Below are 23732 nucleotides of genomic sequence, written 5' to 3'. Positions count from 1 at the left end.
TGTTATTTTGTCTCCTTACTCTCTTTCTTGCAGCCAGCTGAGTGACTCATGCATGAAAACGTATACTTTATTTTCTTCCCTGGTGTTTCCTGACAATCCAGTCACTGTGGATGATGTGGTATGCTTAGTGGACTTGAATGTATGTGGCTGCCCCCTTGCCTGGTGGGGCCTGCCTTGTGCTGTCTCCCCTGTTTCCCAAGCTATCAGCTGCAGGAATGAGGCTGTGATATTTGGCATCCCAACAGGAGGATGAAGAAGAGGAGTGTTTCCAGTGCCTGTCCCATCTCTGGTGGGAGTGACGTGAGGACTGGGATGGCTGAGGAGCTGATGAACAAGGAGCTCAGTACCTCCCTCTTGGAAGAGTAATGCTGAGGAGCTGTGCTGGAGTATATCCGCTGTGTGTGTGAACTCAGAGGGAAAGATTCCCCTCCTCTACTTTTAAACTCTTCTGAATCCAAAATCACCAGATTAAGTAATCCAGCATAATGTAGTTTCTTTGCTGTTCAGTCTTCCAGAGCAATATCTCATCTTGTCTTAAGGCTCAGAGCTGGGTGAAATCTTTAAGACAAGCTTTAATTCCTCTGGAAAGCTTGTGATTAAGATGCAGGCCTGAGGGCAGGGAGAAGGCAAATGGGATGAAATGGGTTTGGAAAGAAATGGACAAAAAGGAGATTGATTGTTTCAGCCTTGTTCTATGACTCATTTGGAAAATGGGGGGGAAGAAGGAAGTGCAGGGAATTGAGCACTGACAATCTTGAGTACTGTTCAAGGTTGAGATACTCAGTTTTATTTTGCACTCTGCACTGTGCTGTGTGTCTTAGTTTCAGCTGGGTTCTTCAGAGTGTCTGGTATGATGCTATGATTTGGTTCTAGGAGTAAAACAATATTGAGCCCCTAGAGCCAGAAGAATTCCCACCATCTTCAAAACTCCTTCCAGCTGATGTCATGGTATGGAATATCTTTTTGGCTGTTTTAAGTCAGCCATCTTAATTCTGTTCCCTCCTAGCTATTTGGGCTCTTTACTTGGAAGTGCCTTGGCTCTTTACTACACTGCTTAACAGGCAACTATAAATAAGCACTGATGTATTAGCCACATCATTTTTTCTCCTAGAATCAAAACATTGCATCATACCAGACACCTGAAGAAAATAGTTCTGTCCCAAGGGAAACCAAGACACTGTGTATATCTGACAACACGTTTAGTGACTTTGAATCCAAAATATTCATTCAAGAAACTTCTATCTGCAGCTGCTGCATTAATTGTTTCTTACCTCTGTCAGTAGACCCAGTGATGGTCAGTGGTGCCACCTCATAGGCAGTAGTGTCCTGTGATATGGGCGTTTGATGGAGACTGAAAGCTCCAAACTGCAAGATTGAAGTGTGTATTTTTCATCTGAGAAACCCTTTATCTTTTACTGTATGGAGTAAGATCTTTCAGTCTTCTACTGCTGGAGACAGGAACCGAGACAAGTGTACCTTTCAACTGCTGAATCATAACATCCATTACATTCTACATACAGCTTTCATGTCACTGCAGAGAGACTGATATTTTTTCTGTGTTTTATTCATAATTAGGTTCTTGAAGCCATGATCATTAATTCTAGGCACAGTTAATAGCTGTCCTTGTACATGACTTCCTGCAGATTCTCCCAGTATGTATTAATCTTGACTTGAAGCTCTCTCCACACTATTCTTTTATCAGGAAAAAAAAACAACACCTAGATGTAATAAACCATGCCTACTAAGGCAACCTCCTTTATGAGAGCCTGGAATTGCAGGGATGAAAAGCTGTTAAATATGCCATAACTGCATCTTATTCTCAAATGTTTTACTGAACATTTGGTAGTAGACATTATTTGGGGACAAAGAAAAGTTCTCTTTCTCAAAAGTGATAAACAATTAATGTCCTTCTGATACTGTCACATTTCATGAGCATGTATCCAAAGCAAAGTAAATTTAAGTTCTATATCAGTTTCTCTGAGATGTTGCAACAAGTATACTGTTTTGTAAGATGGATCATATAGACACTCATAGAGTTCAGTGACAGTACTGCTGTGGTGTTGTATATTTATATTGTTTACCTGTCTATATAACCATAGCATCAAGCTCTAGGCATCATAAAAATGCAATTCTGAATCTTGCTTTTCATTAAATAAACTCATTTCTTTTCATGATTTTCTGTAAATGGGAACTAGCTCAAGAGCTTCCATGTCAAAATCTACAAACAAATCTTTTCTTTCTTGCTGAAATATGTATGTTTGTTTTGAATGTTTTAAGTAGAACTAAAATAAATTAAGTGATAAACATTCGTGCAGCTGGAGAAAAATGAGTTTACAGAGCCCTCTTCAAATCAGTGGCTAAGAAAAATCTTAGCGTTTGTCAGAAATATGGGAGAAATAGGCTGGACTCTCTTTGTAGCAAACTCTTCCACTTGTCTCCCTGCTTATTTCTTCTTTTCTATCTTTTTATTTAAAAAAAAATAAAAAGAAACAATCAACGTTCTACTTGGATAAAATAGAGTATTATCCATTTAATGTGTTTATAGAAACAAGTTGTCTACTTCCAATGTCCTGACATTCATTCCTTCTTTAAGTTGGTTGACACATTTTCTAACAAGCTAAAAGTTTGGTGGAGATAAAAAGGGGGAGGATGTCTTATCGAATTACTGAAATCTGTTGATGTTCTTTTTTGGTGGAATAACATTGAACGGGAATAGAAGATAACGCGTTGGTGCAGTGCAGAACATACTATTTGAATTTAACTAGTAAATTAAGCAGCTATTCAAGATTTAAGAGCACAAATTCATCTTGTTCAAAGAATATAAATCTAATCCAGCTTTGTGGCCACATACTCATTTAAAGAGAGTCAAAATACGTATTTATAGAATTCTGCAATAAGTGAAAAGCTTTCTAAACCTTGAAAGTGTACACTTTAAATTGTCCTTATTGTGTTTTTCCTTTTTTCTCAGCTAAAGAAATTTTCAGTTGGTTTTTGATTAGCATTTCAGTACACTCTGTATTTCTTGTGACTTTGGTTCGTCACGTTCTATATAAGGTTTGAGAACTTTAATGCAGTAGAAGGAAATTAAACTGTTGAGGATCAGCAAATTAAGCGGATGATGCCTTTTAGCAACAGTTGAATAGCTGCTCCGTGTTGCTTTAGCTATATTAAGGGTGGCAACAGCTTTAACAAATGCAAGGTCCTGTGTGAAATCAGTATCAAATATGCACAGGAAAAAAACCTTTTGCAGAGGTGGGGGACGCACATGTTCTTGCATAACACTGTCAAATTTAGCAGTCAGTTGAATAACACGCAGAGAAGTTTCATGTGTGGAGAGTAAGGCTTCTCTAAATATCTGTAAAATGCCAAATGATGGGTATGAAACACTGTATTTCAGCAATAAGCAGCTCTGCTATAATTTTCAGTCACTGTTTATCCTATGAAAGAGAGTGCTGAGCGTGGGGTCAGTGGTGCTGCAGAGCTCTCTTGAAGCTCAGTCTCTTTCCAAACTACTTTTGGCTACTGCCAAGCATTCCTTTAAATATCAATTGTCTCCTGTCAGGCTGTCTGAAATCTATACTAATTTTTGGTGACCTTCGTCAAAAAGATAATGACAAGAAGTGAAAACACAGTAAAAGTGGTTATGGGAAACTAGCCACTGCCTCTGTCATATCTCTGTTGCATAAAACGCTCTTATAGTAGCAGGCATTAACAGTTTTGTCTTACTCTTTGCAAGTATTTTCTTTATACAGTTGCTTTGTCTGAATTTTTCAGAGCAGGCAAACCTGTCTGTATGGCTGTTGGGTCACATATAGCGTGCTGTAGTTTTTGTTCAGATGCCCCTATGGCAAATTCTTCAATGCCAAATTCTGATTCGACGTTGTCTGTATTTACACCAGATATGTGTTGTTCACTATGCATAGTCAGTCCTTACAGAAAGTTGTTTCAGTTTGGGAGGTAAAATAGGTGAAAGCTCAGTTATTCATTGCACATTCTGCAGATATTTCTGATGTCTTTTTCATCTTTTATTCCTTTCTGAGTCCCAGCATACATTTCCTCAGCATCTCCCCTCCTGAGGTGACCAACAGAAGCTATCAGAGCTTCGGACGTCTGCTTTTAGAGGTAGAAAAGATTCAAGTTGCTTCCACTCCCTGACCAGTAGCCCTAAGATTAAACAGCCTGGCTAAAAGCTCATGCAGACTGGTATGCTGAAAGCCAGCCACGGCCGGTGGGTGGTGCTTAGAACCCACAGTGGCACTTAAAGCCAGTTTCAGTGTAATCAGGAGGAGAATTCCATGGATGGACTCCGTTGCCACGCAAACTTAATAGTTTTATTTATTAACACATAAATTAATCTTATTATTCAATATCAAGGTTGCATTAAGACAAATAGGAAAAAAGTATGTTTTAGTGTTCTTCTAGAACTTGAAGAAAAAGTCATGAATTAAATGGCCTCTAAGTCACTCCTACTATCCTTTAAGTTGTGAGATGGTAGGTTGTGTGGAAGAAAACCAGTTCTGAGTAATATGTTTTATGTTGAATGCTTAAGTTGTAATATAGATTCTGTACTCAAACCTAGGATTAGTCATTCAATTTAGCCTAGCTGAAATCAGCAGATAAGATTGCCCAGAGAAGCTGTGGATGCCCCAGCCCTGGAGGTGTTGTGTGGGGCCCTGGACCAGCCTGCTGTAGTATTAGGTGTGGAGGAGGTGCCCTGCCTGCGGTGGGGGGAGGGAGAGTGGTGGAGCTTGGTGATCCTTGAGGTCCCTTCCAACCCAAGCCCTTCTGTGATTTAGCAATCTTTTAAATGACTCTGATCAGGTTAGAATGTCTATCAACAGAGGCATTTATTACACTGTAATGTGTGTTTACAAAGGATAAATACAGGTGAAGATGAGCCTGCGCTTGACTGAGAGAAGTATTTATTTACTTGTTAGTAGGCTGCCAGAAATTTGTGTGCTAAAATAGTGAAAAAAATTCAAATTTGTTTAAGTCAAAAAGTAGTCTTTAAAAGAATTTCCATGAAGTCATTTCCTTTTATTACCAAACTGCGTAAACAAAAGGGCAGGAGATCAGCATCCAGATAACGTGCGACACTGAAAAAGAAACATATTTCAAATCAATTTTATTTAAACAAGTTCATAAGCAGAGTTGATTCACAGTCATTGGTTTTCTTTATTGGACTCTGCTAATTACTTAATGCTATAAACATATCATTTTTCTATAGGTGAATGCTTTTAACTTGCTCTCTTGCTGGGAAAGCATTTGTTTATATTACTAGCATGTTGAAATACTGAGAACTATTAGAGTTAAATGCAATGAGGAAAAATAGTTTCAAGTAGTGTTAGTTTTCTGATCCTGTTAACCCCATTGCTGTAAATTGTGGTTCTGAACCTGAAGAGAATGTATGGGAATCAGAAGACATAATTGAGGGGTCGTGGTGAGAGATCATTTTCATTCAGCGAGAATGCTGGCTGAAATACTTGAGTGTTCTTAAACTGTGGCCTGAAGGACATTCTAAGTAAAGTTACTTTAATTTCATTACTACAGTACCCTTGAAAGTACATTTTGCATGACTTCTGCTTCACTTCATAAATAATCACTACATTTCCTCTGATCCGTGGCCGTTCATTTACTTACCTCTATATTTGTCAAGCAAGTACTTAATAGAGGGAACAGCTAACTTGCATGTGGACAGAAATTTATTAGTCCTAATTTTCCAAAATGGATTATTTGTCCCTCTCTGCCTGGCCTTTTCCCTCAATTTCACCACATAAGCCATGGCAATGGGGTTCATTAAGGCACCTGACAGCTTGCATCCTTGCTCCTTGCCCAGCTGGTGCATCTCTGCAGCCAGGCAGTGGTGGAGGGAGGGCTGCTGGCTGCTTTCTGCCACGTGCAAAAAGGGGAAACTTGAGAGCTGCCTTCATTTTAAGCTTAAAGAGGGGGGAAGAAATAATTTCCTTTGCAGAAATTCCTTTCATCGCTAATATTTGGCTTCCTAGATATGGAAATAAAACCAACTGTGCAGACAGTATGCTTTATCTACTCTTTGTGTCTAGTGGCTGGGGTCATTCTTAACTGCCTTCATTTGTTTGTTTGTTAGTTAGCAGGTTGGGTACAATTCACAATGGCTCTGTTATGCTGCTTTAAGGCAGAGCACAAACTTCCTTATTTTCACTAGCAGTGAGAAAAGGGTCTTTGTGCAATGTCTTTTCTAAAATTTCTTTCCTAAAGAATGTTGATTTTTTTTTTAATATGTATATATAATTTTCTTTTGAGTTCTTTGCTGTTTTTGTGTTGATTTTTTTTTTCTTCTAATAAATTGGAACATTTATTCCATTTTCTTTAGTACTGCAAGTCATCAACATTTTTTATAAGTTCAGAATATCTTTTGTCCAAAGGCTACTTTTAGACTTCATGAAGTAGTTATACTCAATATACAGCTCATATTGCAAAAGGATGGATACACTTGGATGGCTGATCTCCAGAGTTAAAATTGTGTGTCTGTGTATATGTACACTTTGATTAAAGTACTGAGTCTGAAATCTTGTATAAGTGGCCCTCATGTTTCTACTAGCAAATCCCACCTCTTTGGGATTTTTTCACTGTGTGAAAAAGAAGCAGAATCCACATGAAATAAACGGCAAATACAGCAGTCTGTAAATGTAATAATCAGTAAATGTCTCAAACAGAACATTTTTCATTTGTCTAGATTCCCTCTCAAGTCACGAACCTTGTTTTCCAGGACTCGTTTGAGGTTTCCTGGGCTCTGTATGCTGAGCAAACAAGTGCATGAAGTGGACTTTTGGCCTCTGCTTTTGGATTGGTTGCTGCCTCTTTCATTTCTCATGTTGTTTCCTTATATGCTCATTTTATTTTAGTAGGTTCCTTTTTAACATCTTCCTCCAGTACCTACATTCCGCTGAGATCTTCCTTAGCACATATTATTTGCCTCTGTGGAATGATTAGCATGAGTAGGCATTATAATTTCTGATTTTGGTCTTAAATTTTTTGTACGTATCTGCAACGCTCCTGTCTTTGTTGTTGTTGTTTGTTTGTTTTCCAAATAAGATGTTTTTGCTTGTTTGAATGATAAAACCCAGTTCAACTTATGTGGAGAATTTTAAGTGAATTTGCTGAGTCTGGATAGAACCAGAGTGATCAGTGCTCTTAATTCCTGTCCATCCGCTGTGCAACAACTCTGCTTTCCATTCATTCAAGCCTCATTTCTGTTGCATTTCATTTGCAAGCTTTTCAAAGTTCTGTCATTCCTTGCTTGTTTTTAAAAATGCTGTAACATCTTGCTTGTGATTCTTAGCACTCTTCAGTGTTTTAGCCTGGGGAAATAAAACCTGAAAGTGATTAACTTTTTTTGTAGTACCTCAGATAGTGTTTTCTGGTCGTCCTTGTATCTTATCTCTATTTATTGCATAAACATAGTAAGATGTGGCTGTTTTCTATTAAACTTGGTTTTGAAGATTGAAAGAGAATCTTGCATGATAACACGTTTTACTGAGTTGTCTCCCTGCTGCACTTGGAGCTGCACTTGTGCTCCTCTTTAGGACTGTGATTCAGTGATGGCTCTGGCAATATAGTTCACAGTGTAAATTCAGTTGATTTCTCATGCTAGTGCCCTGAAACCTCAAAAAGATGAAAGCCATGTGGTCTTGATTTTTAGCAGCTCTCTCTTATCATACACCATCTACTTAATATTGACATTGTGTTTTGGATGTTTCTCAAAAACTTGGTAGCTTCTTCAAGGTTTGGAGGTTGTGAATAGATTTCACCTCTTACTATTTATTTTTATATTTGGTGGAAGTTCCTTGACACTTTTAAAAATCTTCTAATGTCAGACATTTCTTTCTTGGCTCAGAGGATTAGTTCGTTTGCTTTATTGCTTAAGTTTGAAACCTTTCTTCCTCTCCAGTTTGTGCTTTATGGTAACAAAGTCTTCAAGATATGCATAATATTGTTCAATACAATTGTCTACAGAACCATTAAAAAGAAAATACTGTATTCATAGCTGCTAGATTTTAAATGAAAATACCCTCTTGTGCTACTGAAAAATTAAAAGGCAGAAATCTAAGCTTATTTATAAGGCGATACAATAAAGCTATATCTTATGTTTTTAAGTAGAAATCATAGTGTGGCTTTAAAAAAAAAAACAAAAACATAGAATTAGAAATTGTGTATATCTAAATTTCCCATTTAAAAGGGAAAAATGTGTTATGGACGTGTTGCTGAATTCTGTAAGCTTTTTGGGATATTAAATGGCACGTGTAACGTTGATTACTTTATTGTTGAAACTCATTCTGGGAATCCTTCTGTGCCAGCATTGCTTCAGGAGTAATTTGCTGTTGCAGGTAATGCCACCTTAGTCATCTCTGTTGCATTTACTTTCATCGTAGGGCAAGGAAAACTCACTGCTCCCTTTGCATAAAGGGAATTCTTTTTTTTCCATGGAAAGCATATATAATGATTGCAAATCTAGTGGCCAAGGAGATATTAAACTGTGGATAATGTTCATATGTGAAACACGTTTATATATACACGTGTGTGTATGTGTATATAAAGAATTATATATATATATGGATATATGTAATTCTTTTCAACGTGACAAAATAAAGCTGCAAAGTGTATTTCATGTTTTCTTATCCAATCTGCAGTTGGATTGAAAGATACTTAACGCCTTCACTCAGTCTAGCTAGAAAATATTTCCTCTAAGTTCACGTAATACTGGGCAGTAGCTTCCGAATTGGGAACACTTTTACTTTCACTTGCAGTTCTCTCTGCTGAGAGAATTTTCAAACAGTAAAATCAGAGTCTTCAGCATTCTATGTGGAAAGGATAAAGACAGCAACAATATTTGTTGAATTCTGACAGTGACTCTATCTTTATTCCTCTGCTTAGGAACATTTGGTACTTTTGAGAGCTAAATACAGCTCTAAGCAATGTAAAACCGAACATCCTATCCAAAAGATTCCTCTTGTTCTTGATCTTTCCAAATAAGTGACCATGCGTAGGAGAAAAAATCCAACTGAAAAACTGATGTATAGTCTTGCAGGGACAGGTCACAAGTTATTCTTATTTTTGATGTTGCTTGGTTTGAGATTTCTGGATACCAAGGAAAAGTTTGCAGTGTTATAAATGACTAGAAAAAGCATACAGTATTTCAAACTTTTTATAGAAGAAAACAGTAAAGTTTAAGAGACTTTTACATGATTGTGTTTATTCCTGTTTTATTCACTTCATTTTCAAGTTTAGTAATTTGTTTCTAAAACTACTACTTGTTCAGTAGTTGTCCCACATTTCTACAAATTACGTTTCTCTATGTAATAGAAAATTATACAAACCAAAGAAGTTTTGGACTTGGTTTATTTATTAGATGTAGTAATAAAAATATATATAAAATAATGTATTTGTGAGTGTTGAATCTTGAAAGGAGTAGAATGAAGATGTGGGAAGTGTGATTTGAAAAAGATCTGCCTTGTGCTGCTTGGACAACTTCAAAGCAAATAATTTGAATGATACAAGAGGAAAAAAAACCAAACAGTTTAACGCTGTCCATTTGGTGAGCTGGGTTTAGCTAGCTAACAGCATGCCTTTTTTTAAAGAGACAAAAATGTTGTACTTTCACTTTTGCAATCTGTAGGAAAAATGAGCCAGATTTTACTTTTCACTTCTAAAAACCAGCTTGATTTAGATTTAGGGGAATTGACCTCTTGGGAGGCAATCCTGATGTTCCAGCTGCTTTTATTCATGGATGTTTTTTTCAGAAATGGTGTTCTTAGACAAATGTCTTATCTCATTAATTGTGTTGCATCTCAGTCACAGAATAGGTTGGTTGAATTATTATCAGTTTATAGCTCGTAAACTCGTGGTGGACAAAAGGAAGCATTTAATATGCAAAGCCAAGAGTTCATAATTAAATAGCTATTGTTATTTTGATTTCAATAGTTTCAAACTATATGTAGTGAAAAGAACATACGTACACACTTTCTAATCTACATCCCTTTCTCTTCCCACTTCATCTCTCAGTCCTAATATTTATGGGAGCAGCTGAGATTAGGGTCAGAGTTGTCAGCATAGAGTGCTGTGATGGCAGAAGTACAGAGCTGATGTTGGTGGGTTCTTCTACCTCAGGATAGAATCCATTGTGGCTGCTACTGTGTGTGTCAATGTGCTTTGCAGCTTTCCTTTCCTTCATAGCAATATAATTTCATGCTACAACAAGAATGGTATTTTAAACTGGATATTGGTTCTTTGCTCCCTTCTTTATCCCAAAGACCACACTCCCTTGATGGTGGTTGGTCATGGACCGCAGGATGGGTCCCATGTCAGGGACACTCTCAGGACACTGCTTTCACCCTGTGCACATGCTCCTGTCTGCTACCTTTTGCTCCAAGATGATACACAGCTCATTCTGTGCAGGATAATTCCTGGTTATTACTGTCTATTGGTTGTAAAAGTATATTAGGCACTACACAGCACAATTGCACAAAGCTAAGCAAAAAGTAAAGCAAATTGCCTAATGGTTACCTGGACATTATGTAATTTCTGTTAAGAGCCTAAGGCGAGTCTCCAGGAAGGACAAGATAAGGTTCTCAGGTCCATGTTATTAATTCAACACAAAGCCAGTGGCCTGTTACGGGGAACACCAACATTTCATCTACTCAGCTGTAGATGATGTGTGGCATTTCTTCCACTTTTTCCAGAGAGCCCTTGAAAAAAGCAGCTTTGCAGAGATATCAGACAGGTATGATGGCACGGAGATCTCAGGGCAGAATCTTGTCCAGTTTATCCTCACAGAGTCAGCTGAGAAAGGGGAAAGAGGATGTAGCAGGTGCCTGCTGAAAGAGGGGAGGGGAAATCACAAAGAACTTCAAAGCAGAAAAGCAAAGAACATCTGAGAACCATGGCTGATGATGACAAATCAGCAAGGAAGAAAAGAAAATAGAGAAAAAAGATGAGAAAGGTAAAGGCAATTTAGTTTAGTTTAGTTGCAGACCTCAGGAAGTCATGAGCTGAACACTGAAAACCGTGTCACTCATAAAGTTTAGCGCAAAGATTCTGAGCTTTAGGCAAGGCTAGGGAAACATTTTTAAACCTCCTCTCAAAATTGCAAGGCCCGGAATACTAGCTTTATTTTATTTTTTATTTTTTTTAATGAAAGCTGAAATTCTAGCTAAATCACATAATTTTAAGGCCACGAGCCATAAGAATAAGGACTGAGGAATCCAGTACCTACAAAATTATGCGTATTGGCGACACTGTTCACTTTCTGAAAGCTGACAGGGAGGGATGATTGTCAACTGTAAATGCTTCTTGTCGTTTCACTCTGGAAAACTTTTGCCCACTGCATGCAGCCAGCTGTGTGTCTCCTGCTCTTTCTCATTTTAATTCTTCTTATCTGAATAACTGCAGCAAGTAACTTAGCCAGCCTTAGATGCTCCAGCATGTTAGTAACTTCTTGAGTTCAAGGGTTCAGGGAATTAACAGCGCTGGCAAAGATAATAGATGAAATGCTAAGAGATTACTGACATTCAGAATAATATTTTGTGACAAACTATAGAGGAATTTCTCTCTGAATAGGAGTTTCTTTCTGAAGTGAGTTTAAATCTCCAAAAACATTTTGTAAAACATCTTAAAAATGTACAAATGCCTTGATGGGAGACTTTAATTTACCTGTTTTCTTCCGAGAAATCTTAGTGCTGTCCGTCCAGCAACTGCAGTCAAATTTGTGTGAAGGACCTCAAAGAAGAGCCATGCAGCATCTAGATTTAGTCACTGCTGTCACATTTCTATATTTAATCAAAGTTATTATAGAAATACTCCTTTTAAAGTAATACCAGTGTCACATGAGGATTATCTCAGAGAACTGTTCGTATCTCTTATGGTTATGACCTAAATTATCTATATTTAGAGCACATCACAGATCTTAATACCTGTAATTTCACAGTTTCCACTGTGCACTTGAAGGTTTAGTTAATCCTGAATATCTGCAAGTAGCAATATAAGCCTCCTTATAGTGGCTTTTTAAACCTGTGTAGCATCTTATCATGGTAAATACTCCCATTCTTTAATCTGATTACTCTGAAAAGGGAGAATAAAGATAAAACTGTCTGACTTGATTTTAGTCTGTGTATGTTCACAGAATCATATAATCATAGAATGGCCTGGGTTGAAAAGGACCACAATGATCATCTAGTTTCAACCCCCTGCTGTGTGCAGGGTCACCAACAACCAGACCAGGCTGCCCAGAGCCACATCCAGCCTGGCCTTGAATGCCTCCAGGGATGGGGCATCCACAACCTCCTTGGGCAACCTGTTCCAGTGTGTCACCATCCTCTGAGTGAAAAACTTCCTCCTACTACCTAACCTAAACCTCTCTTGTTTCAGTTTAAAACCATTGCCCCTTGTCCTATCATTATCCTTGTTATATTTCAAGAATTCTGTAGAGTTAGTAGTTTTGCATTATCGAAGAGGAGACTTACCTTTTCCTCCTTGGAAAATGTATGACTCAGGATGTCTGTTTCACCATCTTCCCCTCTGACATTATTTCTTCAACTTGATATTTCTTGAACTAGAGGTTGTAGATGTAATTTCTTAATTACTCTTTGTGATGCTTGGTCATTTTGTTTATCCATGATTAATGTTGGATGAAAGGTAATTTCTGATTATAGCATTAATGCAACAGCCTTCACAACTGAAGTGTTTTTGTACATTCGTTGCAAAGGTTAATGGAAATACTAAACCAGAGTGGAGGGCACTAACCCTTCAAAACTGATAGTCATATAGTTGGATAGCTAAGTGAGAATCAAACGTAGTAAATGCAAGAGCATTGCTGATGAGATAGTGAAAGAGGAGACTTTTTTTTTTTTATTGAACACTCACTTAATTAGTGCGTGTTTATAAAACAGAATTTTATATTACATTAATAGAAATGATTTCAAAGCAGCTGGCTTATCTTATTTCTGAAATAGTTGACTAGTAACTTATGTTCTTCTGTCATTATAGTGCCTTGGAGGATACCTTAAAATTATTTGTTATCCAATGAATTGTTGTGTCATTATGAGTTCTATTTCTGATTCTTTTGGAGCTTTCTGATGGATATGAAGTCATTCCGCCAGGGAACATCACAGCCAAAACTGAATGCCTGTTTCCTTGTAGGCTTGGGTGAAGCTACGTAGAGTACTGAAATGTTATTTCTCTACTTCTTCTGAAACTTTTTGTGAAAATTAACTTTCTGTGAAATAGAATAACTTCTGGAAGGTTACTGTTTTGTTCTTTTATTTATTTATTTATTTGTAAATCCTGTACAACTTATCTAAAATTAATTTGCTAGTAAAGAGAATTATACCCAGTAACCACTAATCCAATTCAATTTCTAAGCATCATTTGAGGCAAATCTGTACCTCAAGATGAGTAAATCTTAGTTGTATATTGGAATAAGTAAATAAAAAAACCTTTCTTTTTATAGCAAAATTATTTCACTTGTAATTTTTACTACTTTTCTTCCCTCTTTTGAGAAGATTATCTCTTCTTTCAGTGAAAGTATTTGTTTTAATATTTCTATCTCTTCATTGGAATTAAATTTTCAGATGTAAGGAATGTGAAAACCAGTTAGCTGCCATTATTCTTTGGTTCTCCATTTTGATGAAAGGAAAGGATGAAGGTTTCATTTTGTTTGCTCCTTCCTTCTGGGAATAGTGCATCAATTTGTTGGCTGATCAGCAGTAATCTCCTGACCTTGCAGAACATTTTCCCAGGATTTGAAGCTCCTCCCTCTCTTCCTTCCCCTCATGTTCCCCATGGGATGGTGCTTGTCTCTGCAGCCTTCAGCCAGGCTAAACATCCCTTGGAGAAGGATACAACTTCCGAGGTCTTTTCCTTGAGATGGTGGGATTTTCTCTTCCTGGCAAGAAAAGATGTAGGATCTACTGTGTGCTTTTAAAGACTCTGAGTTCTGAGCCTGTCCTAAGATGATTCAAATCTGATATAATGAGATTAGCCAGGGAAAGGTGGCATGCTCTTTACTACTCCCTTGTAGGATAGGGCAGAAAAAAAACCCTCACAGGCTGCTCAGAAAAACAGTCTTTTCACAGAATGTCTTGGTGTTTACTTTTGCTGAATTTAATACTTAATTTGATTTGAATTTAGGGTAATAAATGTAGTTTGTAGACCCTAGATTTTTTTCATACTGAATTTCTCTTTATTGAGACTATGACGTTAATGAACTACCATCAAAACAGAGTTATCCAGCACTAGAGGTTAACATTATTTTTCTATTACTTCAAGCTTTGATTGATTGCAAAATGTAGTTGACATTTGTGCATTGATTAGCACTGTTTTACGCTTTTTCAAAACGTGAGGGAGCTTACTCTGCATACACATTTATCCTCTCTAGTAGGTTTGTGCAAAAGCTTGGAAACTTCCTGAGTGGAGGAGTTGTGGTATGTGGATGGCAGGACAAGCAGATACCAGGACACAGTCATGCAAAACCACCTACTTCTATGCCACACGTCTTGTTGTGTTGGTTACATAGTGTGCCAGGAATATCTTTGTTCTGTGTGGCTGGCATAATTCCAAAAACTGTAATTAAAAATAATAATAATAATAATGAAAAAAAAAAAGAATATGGGTGCCAGTAAACTAGAAAGGGATGAGGCTCTGTGGGATTTATGAGAACATTCAGTTATGCGGCCAGAACAGATTATACAGAGCTGGACTGTAGAAAAGGGGGAATAAATTAGGTATTTCTAACCTAATCTCTGTTTGTACCTCTTGTCTTTGACTTGTTACATAAAATAAGAATAAATAATAGGGAGGATAACTTATCTTGAGCTGCTGTCAATGCTCTTTTTAATGCACCCCAGGATACCAATGGCCTTCTTGACCATGAGCGCATGCACTGCTGGCTCATGGTCAACCTGTTGTCCACCAGGACACCCTTATCCTTCCCCGCAGAACTTCTCTACAGCATGGCAGGACAGGTACTAGCCTGTACAGGTGCACGTGGTTATTCCTTCCCAGATGTAGGAATGTAGACTTGCTCTTGTTGAACCTCATCAGGTTTTTCTCCACTCAATTCTCCAGCCTGTCCAGGTCTCTCTGAATGGCACCACAGCATTCTGGTGTGTCAGCCACTCATCCCAGCTTTGTATCATCAGTGAACTTGCTAGGTGCCTTCTATCCCTTCATCTGTGGCATTCATGATGTTGAACTCCTGGAGAATACTTATAGCTACTGGCCTCCAACTAGACTCTGCTGCTGATCACAACGCTGTGAACTCTGCCAGTCATCCAATTATCAACCATCTTCACTGCCCACTTGTTCATCCCACACTTCCTAAACTTGCTTACAAGGATTTTATGGAAACAGTGTCAAAAGCCTTGCAGAAGTCAAGGTAGCCAACATCCACTGTTCTCGCCTCACCTGCCCAGTCAGTCATGACATTATAGAAGGATATCAGATTTTTCAAGCATGATTTTTCATGGTCAGGTGCCAGGAATGAAACAAAATCCATTCTCATTTTTCAGAATGCCTGAGATCTGTTCAGAACTTCCTTATGTACTTAAAACTAGAGCAATGAACTTCATGGAACTCAGAAAACTTGAAATGAAGAAGATGACTTTTCCCTGAGTAGGGTTGGTCCTTTCTGTAGGGATTATTTTCTGCCCAAGAAGTCAGTAACTTTCTGGCTTGCTACAAACCCCATCTGGTCTCTTTTGGGATCCAAGAATAAATTCTTTCTTTCTGTCACTTTTGATCTTACATTATTTAGGCTTCCTCTGTGCCTGTGTATAGCCATTGCAAACTGCATATGAATGCTTTTATGAATTTTTGAGTATAGCACTTAAATACTACATACAAACACAAGATTGTTGACTGCTAGAAATAGATACTCAACCAACCCAGTATATGCATAGAGAGTTTGTCTATTTGCTGTGGAGACTAACATAAAAATAAATAACTAAAAAATCACTACAAAATCACTAGTAATACCTCTGTTATCTCTACTCCAATAAAACAAGAGTATGAGATATGCAAGAGAGATTAGCTTTGCTCTTAACTCCATGAAATTGAGCATGTGTTTGACTCAGGAAAAAGCAGCAATACAGAGAAAGCCGGAGTATTTTGTGACTATTAACTTCCTACTGTCCATTGCCTGGTTGTTCGAGTACTCTTTATTGTTGTGGTATTTTTGGTTTACAGATATCTGTTTACATAAATTAAGGTGAGTTGTACATAAATAATTGTTGTACATAAATGTTGTACATAAATATGTATTTTTGTAACTCATTCTTAAAATCTCTGGCAGTTAGAAAATAAATATGTTCCCTGCTGTTTACTACAAGTCTGATCATCATTACTGTTTTTGGCCAAACCACTTCTGCTCTTCCTGCACCTTCTTGCAGCACCCCAGACAAGCTGATCAATGACCTTGCCATTCTCAACTCACATGAAAGAATGTTTTCATGCCTTTTAGGCTGTGTTCTTTCCTGTTCATCCATTGAAGGGCACTGCCTTTCATACATCTCTGACTTGTGATCCTGTCCTTAGATTATGTTGTTAGGATCAGTTAAGTACTTTGGAGCTGCTGACTGCCAAGTTTGCAGCTCCAAAATGACATTGGTGATCCTAATTCAGTTGTGGCCTATTTTCATTTGAGTAATTCTTCCTGCTTAGAAATTACAAATTTTTATCATTTCTTCTGCTTTTTGTTTTGCTTTATTTGTTCCTACTGGGATGCTATCACTGGTAAATTTAAGGATATTCTGCATCCTGTAATCCAAACAGTTAATGAAAATACTGACTAGACATGAACAAAGGAGACAAAGCTGGAGAAAATCAATTAATCCATTTTCCATGTTTGATAGCCACCTACCATCAGCTTTTCCAATCCATCGAGCAGTCTCCTTCTTAAGCACTTTTAGAGCTCGCTCACTGAAACAGTTAGGGGAGCAAAGTTCATAACATCACAGCAGAGAGAGAATCCTTGCTGACTGTGACGTATTTTGTTACAGATGTTTTCTATATTATCTTCTAGCTTTCTCTTTATAAGATTTTTTTCTTGAGCTAAAGTTGACCAGACTGCTCTTGTGTATGTGAGGTAGCCCTTTTTCCCTACTCCTGTGGCTCAAAAATTGCGCAAGCTGAAACTTGACTTTTATTAAACCTCTGTCTTTGTGTGCTTTTCTTCCTCTACCCTTAGTTTTTATTCATTTTCCAGCAGGACATTTTTTTTTCTTTTTTTCATCATTAAATATGTAGAACTAGAGAACTTTTTAAAAATTGAAGACTGAACCAGAAATACACTGCATTTCTGCTTTGTCGGGAACACAGAGTTTTAGTCTTTCTCCTTTGAGTGAGAACTTTTCTTGATCTTTTTTTTTTTACTAATAATACACTTAACAAGCAAGAGGAAAAATGTTTCAATGTTCCCAACTGATTGTATATAATTTTATGCTGCTTCTTTTAGCTTGTTTGTTGCTTCTTTTATATTCATGTTAGTTTTCCCTCTAGCATCTTCCCTAAATTTCAGGTTATGTACTTGCCATCTTTTCATATAGGTTAGTTTGTGCTTCTGACCTTAATATTATTTCAGTGAGGACCTGTCACTTTCTTGAACTAATTTTTTTCCCTGAGAACTGCTTCCCACGGGAAGATGTTATACTTGAGAATATACTGGAACTATATTAATATCTGCTTTCCCGGAGATCGTTGCATTTGTTCCTTTGTTATCATTCTTTCTTCACTTTTGGTGAGTTTCTTAATTTCATGAGAATTGTTATTTCTTTCTTTCCCCTTTAATGTTCTTTGCCAGTTCCATTCTCAGTAAATGCATACATAGTTCAAGTATGCCATTAAGACATTTCTATTGCATATATGATATGTAATTATAAAATCCTCACCAATCACTTCCTTCTCCAAACTTGTTAAAGCATAGTATCCCTTCCATTTCTTCTGTTACTTTTTTCTTTTTTATTATTTTTTCCATTTTATGTTTAAATCAAAGACTTAAAATGGGCTATCTCACACTGCATTCTGAGCCCTCATTGAGGTCCGACATGTTTGTTATGCCAAGCAACATCTTTCTTTTCCAGAAATTCTTTTCCCTTCATGTAAATTTGGATTATGCGAATTATAGTCAGAAAACTGTCTTGTTAATTAAAACAGTTTCTGTTAGATAGTGGAATTCCATTTCATTTAACATCCTACACGGGTGACATTGCAAAGTGACAACATGAAATGTATTCAAATTGTTTAGTGTTGTATAAACAGATAAGTTAGTTGTCTTGAATCCTCAAGAAATGAAAGGATGCTGCTTTATTAGGTACGCAATGTGCATTGCTTCATGTAAAACCATCATGATAGACTATATTCAACAGCTGTTATTTTACATTGAATATTTTAGAATTCAGAGTAGCGATGTATTAAAACTATGGAAATTGCAAAGCTGTATAAGGTTAATGTTGCATTTATATTTGTTCATTTTAAGTAGATTTTATTCCCATTGTGCAGATAAGGATTCATTTTAGAAGTGAGCTGGTAGTCTGTAATTTGTCTTCCAGGGTCTGACTGAAAAATGAACAAAGCCATAACAGTAAACACTTAGAAATCTTGCATTTGATAGCAATCAATAAATTTAAATAGTCTGGTGTGAATACTTGTTTCTTGAAAAGAGATACAAATGTAAAACAAGATTAAACTATATTTAAATAATGTCTTTTTTTTTTCTTTTCCTTTTTTGTGTCTCCTTTCTCCATTCCATCACAAACAGTTTTTATTCACAAAAATAGACTGGATTAATATCCTACTTCTAAGCTTGACTACAGTCTCTTAATTTCTTTAAGTACATTGAGAAATACAATATTGCTATTAATAAAATTCATTTAAAATAAACATGTAAGTAAAAAACAGAATTCTACCATCTGCTTCCTTGCACCCTCAGAATCCATTTATGCACTTGAATTATGCAATTGTGGCCGTTTGCAACCTTCTGGTTGATTACCAGCAATTCAGAAAGGACTGCAGATCTTCTTGGAGTATAGCCATGGTTTTTATGTAATTTTTATACTAGAGAGAAAATACAGAATTCTTGAAGTGTTCTTTTTCAAGCTTACAAGTATGCAGGGCTTTAGTTTTTCATTAGTAAAAGGGAACTTGCTGCTGTTCACTAATTCTTTGCATTACAGGTAAGTGGCACTGTTGTGCCAAGGGTGTTGAGCCAGGCTTACATGCACAAAGCTCCATCACCAGATTCAGCCACAGCTGATGATACAAATCAACTCTTTATAGAAAAAGGTACATTGTGGTGGGGAAAAAAGAAACATGAAACAAACAAACAAACAAAAAACAACAAGGCCATGAGATAGGGAGAGGGGGAAATATAAGTAAGGGTGAGATAAAGGGAAAGAGCCATCAGCCAGCTGGGAAAAGAACTGATAGGGTTTTCAGGTGCTCCTGATGGGTCTTCAGGACACTCCTTTCGGTCCTCCCCAGTACATAAGGTGGTGATATTGTGTAATATCTGCTGTCTTTGGAAAAAGCAGCTGTGCCTATATAAGTAACTGTATGGTACAGAGTGGTGTCTTACTTGGGCTGATTCCTGGGGAAGACTGCAATCTCTGCGCTTGCTTTGGTTGAGTCTGAGGAGCTTCTTCCCAGCATACGCGCAGAAAAAGCACTGAGCACAGAAAGGTGTAAATTAAACATTTCTAGAAACGCAAATCAGACTCGTTCCTGCCACTTTCCATTTTGGTGCAGTTTTTTTTTTTTTCCCTTACGAATAATGCAGTTCCTTGTCACTATTTAGCATTTTTGTAATAACTCTTGTTGCATACAATCTGGAATAAAACCTTAGCTGTTCTATGGCTATAATAAGACAAAGGTTTATTGCCAGCTAGTGTTTCATCTGCTGGTTTGATGACTGGCTGTGCACCAGCTGTATGATATATTCTGCAAGGATAGCGTCATCACCGCGCTTCACTCTTGGATCTCATACACCCACCAGGAAACCTGTTTTATCTTGTGCTCGGAGCAAGGAATTCAAATTAGATGTTTTAAGGAAAAGTAAATAAGTACATTAGGAAATACCAAAATCAAGTAATTTAACTTCTGGCATGTTACTCTAAGGGAGCATTTTTGGACAGGAATGGGATGAGAACTCCCATACACCTTTCGGCCCTGACAGGGGCTGCTCTTGGCACAGCTCAGATGACAAATGGTCCAAACCCTGGCTTTTGGCCACTTTTATGCTGGCTTTTCTCCTGTAAGTGTCTCGCTAGTGTCTGGCTAATGTCAGAGAAGCCTTAATGCTGCTCTAACCGAATTGTCCACCTCCAGGCAATCTTTCTGGTGGAAAGGGATCACTGGAACATACAGCCACAGCCTTGACTCTCTCTATAAAGAGGCAGAAATGCAGTGCACCAGCAGTTCTACTACTGCCCATCTTCCTGCAGCTTTTTTGTGCAAAGAGAAAAGTAACTGAACATTCACGCATCTGCCAGGTGTGTAAGGCCACAGCCATGGCCATGCTGGATATCCAAGGCCAAGAGTCTCTCCTGAAGAGTGAGAGGAGGATTGTAATAGATGCTGGAGGTTTACAGCAGATAAACTTGCTGACAGAATCTGTTTTTCTTTTATTTGTTATTCTGCCAAAATTAAGATAACTGACCTAACATTTTACATGCTTCATGTTGACTTCAGCTGGATATATGTATTTTTAAATAGATCATGTAAAACTATGTGTTTGGGGTTAATTTTGCTTTAAATAGCAAGTGTTACAGTTATTCTGCTTTCAGCAAATATTTGAGAAGAGCACAGCCAAAGCAGGCCTCAACTTTGTCTAGTTTCATTCCTCTTACAGAGCAGTAAACAATTTGCGATCTGTTAATTCTGCAGTTGAAGTTGCAAGGAAACTTTGGCAATGAATATGAAGAGTATAAAGATTTTAGTTGTCCTATGGATATATACAAATGTCAGTGTGATCTATTTTTTAAGGGATGTTGTTTGTTTTATTTAAACACAAAAAACTGCACTTACACTAGATGGGGAGAAAAAAAACAAAACAAAAACACACAAAAGACCCTAACTATGCAGTATCTGGTGCTCCAAACTAGGAAATGAAATTTATCAATGGTAACTTATCATGAAATTATAGAATAGTTTGGGTTCCCTCAATACGACTGTCAGGTCCTTGCTTAGCTGTGTTGGTTTTATATCATATTATAAAGTGGTTTGGGTTGGAAGGGACCTTTAAGATTATTTAATTCCTAATTTAAACTACAAGCTCTAAACCTGATCATGGCTGTTTCTTAAGGTTAACTCTTCACAATCTATCCATTCCCTAGCATAGAGGGCAACTCCTTGTCCCAAAAGTTAACTTTATTCTTTGTGTGCATGCATAACGCTCTAGTATTTACTATGTAGTGTGATCATATTTAAGAACCAATTGTTGATTATTCTTTATTTTTCCTTTCTGTTTTCTTTCTTTTTGTGGCTCAGTGTTGTATTTATTGCATATTAAGAACAGAGAAGTTTGGATTTCTCTAATGATATTTTTTTGGGGAGAGGGGGCACCTCATACAGTAGCTATTTGAATGCCGTGTTGATTTATCTTTATAGTATTGCAGCTGGACAGGGAAGTTACAGATTGAGAACAGAAGTTTCATTAATGCTGAGTGTTGGATTCAAGAAACCTTTTATTTGTAGTATTGAGCAGAAAGGATTTGAAGTGCCAGGAGAGCCAAGTACTGGTGCCTTACTTCCCTACTTATGGAGAGGGAAGCACAAAGTGATCCATGTCGTTTAAAAAGAGAGACCACTTCTTATAGACTGCTTATCTCCCTTCGTTGAGCTGGGTAAGCCTAAATCTTTGGCCAAATTTAGTCCCTTACAGTATTATAAGTTGGCATAGATTGCTCCTTGTGTTTCATACATTCTTGAGCTCTCTATTCTAGTGAGAGAACTGTCCTGCATGCTAACTAGCAGTAGCACGAGAGCTTTAAGTTACACCAGCGGAGGTTTAAATTGGATGTCAGGAAAAATTTCTTCTCTGAAAGAGTGGAATAGGCTGCTCAGGGAAGTGGTGGAGTCACTGTCCCTGGTAGTTTTCAGGAAAAGGGTAGATATTGCATAGATGTTGCATTGAGTGACGTGGTTAGTGGGCAAGGTGGAGGTGGGTTGATGGTTGCACTAGATGATCTTAGTCATCTTCCCAATATTAATGAGTCTGTGATTTTCTAAATAAGCTATGCTGGGACAGAGGACAACATATGACTATGAAGTTAATGGTAGTACCATAAGAATGCACGTAGTGAGGACTAAGTTGAAGATACCGCTGCTCATCTAAGTAAAAGGTACTTCTAATTTGGCTTTTCTCAAGTTTAACATTCAACTTTAAAAAACATTCCTTCAACACAACTTTAAAAGTATGTGTCTTATTATAATTTCTGTATCTATGATCTGTAATCTGTTTCTAGGCTGTAAGGGAGATTAAGAGTTGATATTCCATTTAAATTCATGTATGATAAGTATCTCAATGCAAGATTTAAGATTGTACTTACTCAGTTGATGAGTTGGATAACATACGCTATTCCTATAAAATGTAGCCATTTGAAAAGCACGCTGAGTGAGATGTGGAGTTTACCATGTTCTGAAATAACTTTCCTTTTTGTTCAGTGTATTAGTTAAGGACTATTATGACATTTGACTTCTCAAACTCTAGAATGTCTTCCTGAAACATATATAACTTCTGTAAATAGCTCAGTCTTGTTCTGTAATGTATGTTTCTAACAAAAAAAAAAAAAAAAATCATTTTTTAGCATAGTTTCTTAAAAATGGATGCTTAACATACCATTTAGAAATAAAGTATTTTAATAGCATTAACCTTTGGATCCAGTAGTCATATAGAGCTTCTGATCCAGCTGAAGAATATGAAGTGAGAAATTATTTAAGAATTGGAACAAGCAGTAAAACTTGCAGATGTTATACTGAATTAAGAAACGTTTTCCATGCTATACCTTTTTCAGACGTTTTGATAATAATATCTTCATTTTTAATCAACCACTGTGTTACTGGCTTATTTAGTGTTTGCTTTAGTTTGCTGTGTCATGGATTTATGCTTTTCCTGGAGAATCTTCTGTTTGTGAATAGCCTGAAAATGTTACTGCAGATGATTTCTCTAAAAGAACCTAGCCAAAAAGCTGAGACTACTAAAATGCTGTCTCATAAGCATAAAATGTCCTCACTGGTGACATTGAATAAAGAATATGAAATCCCAGCACAGTATTTATATTGCAAATGACAGCTTTCATCTTCTGGATTTTGCTGCCAGAATAAGCATGTTTTCAGTAAGCACAAACAGACTTCTTTCTTCAGCTGTGCTGTTCCAATTGTTCCCATCAGTTCCCCAAGTGAGTGCAGCAGATCCACCTTCCTGGCTCACTTGCATGCAAACATCACCATGCCATCGCTGAGTTTTGACTGATGGCAGTATGCTCTAATAAAAAAAAGACCTTACTCATATGAAAAAGCTCCGTGTGCGTCATGAAAGCTATTTCAGTCTTTGCTGCCTCCTGAGCTGAATGTAAACCGACATCGGTGACTCTATTCAGATATAATTTCGTAAAAGGAAGTAAGAAGCATGACTTTCTAGCTATGTGTGAAGATGAGCTAAAATAGTAACCAAAGTATCTCAAGAGAGTGTGAGGACATTAAAAAAA

Source organism: Meleagris gallopavo, chromosome 6 (assembly GCF_000146605.3).
Source record: "Meleagris gallopavo isolate NT-WF06-2002-E0010 breed Aviagen turkey brand Nicholas breeding stock chromosome 6, Turkey_5.1, whole genome shotgun sequence".
NCBI classification, from domain to species: Eukaryota; Metazoa; Chordata; class Aves; order Galliformes; family Phasianidae; genus Meleagris; species Meleagris gallopavo.
Note: the sequence above shows the minus strand (reverse complement) of the source record.